We start from the raw sequence: 3701 nt of genomic DNA, 5'->3' as shown, positions 1-3701 counted from the left end.
GAGTGCAGCCATGTGGCCACATGACCAGTGGACCAGTATGAGTTTTTTTTCCAGTGGCTGGAGTGACAATCCTGCCACCAACCCCCAAGTTTTCCCAGTAAGTTGGAGGACCTCATTATAGGCCTGGATGTAGATAAACATTGTACCCAGGATGAAGCAACTGCAAATTAAGGGCCTTGTGCAAGGGCCCAACAGAGTAGAATCACTGCAGGCATTCATGGGATTTGAACCAGCAACCTTCCAGTTGCTGGCACAGATCCTTAGCCTTCAAGTTTTCATGGGGAAAAACAGCACAGAATGCAGTAGGCCAGGATGACTAATACGAACTCCATCCATTTTATCAGGCTTATATTAATATTCAGTGTTTAAACTTGAGATAACCTCCCTCTGTCGTGTTTTTTTTTTTTTAAATATACTTTCTCAAGAGCCGTGTAAAATTTGTACTTTGTCTTTTTGTTAAGATAATAAAAGAAATCGCGGGAAGGCAGATAATAATAATCCACACATACTGCCATCTGTCTTATCTACTGTTTTTAAGATAAAGATTCATTCAGATAAAATATTCAGGAGTTTTATTTTAATGTGTCTTTTAATGGTCTGAAACTGCACAGGGATTATAAACTCTTATGAAGAATTGGTCAAGCATACCTCACCTTTAGCACAGGGCTGTCCACAATTAGTCCATCCATTTATAAATTATACTATTAGACTTAAATGTTCTGATTGAAATACAGTATTATGCCATTACAGATGCGACCAAAAGTATCCATAATCTAACACTTTTTTAAAAAAAGAATCATAATTTTCTGGGAAATAAATTGAAACTGAAAATAAAGTAATTGCCATCCACCATTCTTTATTCCATAAAGTGGGAACTTTTCATTTATGACTATTCGCAATATCGTAACTAATAAAACAAAGGAAAATGACATGGACGAAATAATGGAGACCCCTAACCTATCATTTTGTGACAATGACAGCAATCAAGCCCTTTCTGAGGCTCTGATTGTGACTTCTGCTATTCCCAACCACTAATTGTTCCAATCATCCTGAGTAATCTGCTCCAGTTCACTTATGCTTGATTGATTCCTTCTCCCAACAGCGAGTTTCAGCTCTTTGCATAGATGTTCAACTGGATTCAGATAAGGAAGTACAGCAGGCTATTTAAGGCCAGTCCATTGTTCTCTTTTAAACTATTCTCAGCTCTCAGATGTTTTGGGTCATTATTTTGCTGGAGGATCCATGGCCTGAGACTGAAATGAGCTATGTAACATCGGTCAGGGGGTTTCTAACACCGGGCAGCGTATCTCTAACACAAGGGGGAGCGTGTCTCTAAGACCGGGTAGTGTGTCTCTAACACTGGGAAGTGTATTTCTACCACTGGGAAGTGTGTCTCTAAGACCGGGTAGTGTGTTTCTAACACTAGGCAATGTGTCTCTAACACAAGGGGGAGCGTGTCTCTAAGACCGGGCAGTGTGTTTCTAACACCAGGCAGTGAATTTCTAACACCGGGAAGTTCGTTTCTAACACTTGACAGTGTGTCACTAATACAAAGGGTAGTGTGTCTCTAACACCGGGTAGTGTATTTCTAACACTGGGAAGTGTGTCTCTAAGACCGGCCAGTGTGTTTCTAACACCAGGCAGTGTATTTCTAACACTGTGCAGTATGTTTCCCTCCAGAATTCCTTGATAATCTTCTGATTCCATTGTGTCCTGCTCAGATTGAAGGCACCTGGTGCCAGAGGCTGCACAGCCCCCCGGTACCATGACTCAACCTCTTCCATGCTTCACAGTAGGGATGGTGTCCCTCTCTTTGAAAGTATTGGTTTGGACCATGGAGCCCACTCCCATTCAGATAGAGACAGGCACTGTCACCTGAGACTGCTGTACCATGATTTTGGAGCTCAGCCTGGATCTGTCCTGAAGTTCTGCTTTTTCTCCACCATTCAAACTATCCTTCTGTTCAATCTCAACCCAGTTTCCCTCTTGTGGCCACACGCCAGGGAGGCTGCTGACGGTCCAAAGGACCTTAAAGTTCTTGATAATATTACCACAGTAGGACCATGAAGCTCTTTGGAGATGGTCTTGTAGCCTTTACCTTGACCATGCTAGGCTGTTACCTTCTTCCTGTCCTGCTCAGACAGCTCTCAGCTTTTCTTTCACTTGTCCATGCTCAGTGTGATGCACACAATGACTGAGTGACTGAGAATAAGGTTGAAATCACCTGTGATACTAATTAAAGTAAACAGTCTGCTTGAGATATCAGTACATCCCAATTAATTCTTTTAACTTCTAACGAGTCCCGATAATTCTGTCCATGCCATTTTCACTTGCTTAATTATTTACAATAATACGTTAAGTCATAAATCAAACGCAAAGTGTCTTCTCTGTGGGATATGCAATAAAGAATAGGAGACGCTAATTACTTTGGTCAGTTTCAACTTATTTCACAGAAAATTCTTTTTTAAAAAGTGGAAGGGTGCCAATAATTTCGGCCATGTCTACGTGTATATATAGTACTGCATTATTGTATTCTCAAATTTCTCAAATTTACTGATTTTCCCAAAATATTTCAAAGTGAAGGTTTATGTTTGTTCGCGTAAAGTTCATGATTTTTACATTATGGCGATGAAACCCATTATATTCAATACAAATCATGATAAATGCATATTTTTGTTCTAACAAAAACTAGTCATTTAATGTCTCCATTGCAATTAGCTTCTTCTGAAACATAGCTGAGGACATTTTTTATAAACATAATTGGACCTGCAGCATCATTCTTAGTTGATCTGATGTGGTAACTGGATTGTTTTCTTGCATGTAGACGCAGACAATTATCTGCTCAATTAAACATAATTGACTTGTATGAATTGATTAGAACATCTCACACATACTGCAATTGACAAGAATGATGGTGATTAACACCTGTAGAATGCAATCTGCAATTTTGATTACAAAGAAAAACAAGTGGAAATATTAAACCTTAGACATGAAACTAAATTAGCTGATACACAGCGATGGATGAATTCTGGAGAATATCTGTACATGACTAACAAACTGAAAAATGGGCCAAAACGGGTGTCCAACCTTTAAAATATAATCCTACCTCCAAAACATGTTATCTGCTGGGAAATAAACTAGAAATGATTTTAAAAGATGCAGAAATGTGTCAACAAAATATGTAGCAAGATAGACATCTCACCCAAACCAGCCATTATTCTTATCAGTAAGGCGTAGCTGGAGACCTTCAGGGCCGGATAACAGGAATTCTCTTTTGCTGGGCTGTTTGAAAATGAATGTCCATTAATGGTTTGCCAGGCATGTCATCTGCATAAAGAATACGTTCTGATATGTGATTGCATGCAGCTTTAAAGAAATTTCAATAAAAGAAGTGTACCCTGTGTCGGAGACTGTGTGTGTCTAAAATTGCCAAAAGTCTCATATTTTGTGTGGTTACTTATGGTTAAGGTTAGGGCTGGGTAGGGGTTAAGGGTGTCATGCTGGGAGGAGAGTTTTCCCCATAGAAATGAATGGAGAGTCCCCACAAAGACACAAATGTGTGTTTGTGTGCGAGCAGCAGAAAGCCGAAGACCAACACACCACCAGCAGCAGAAGGCATGAATCAGGAAGGATGTACCTTAACAACACTCCCTGGTCTTCTTATCGACACTCAAACCGATCTGTTGTTCTAATAAGAGCTA

The sequence above is a fragment of the Brienomyrus brachyistius genome, chromosome 18 (genome assembly GCF_023856365.1).
Source record: "Brienomyrus brachyistius isolate T26 chromosome 18, BBRACH_0.4, whole genome shotgun sequence".
NCBI classification, from domain to species: domain Eukaryota; kingdom Metazoa; phylum Chordata; class Actinopteri; order Osteoglossiformes; family Mormyridae; genus Brienomyrus; species Brienomyrus brachyistius.
This window is presented reverse-complemented; position numbering follows the sequence as displayed.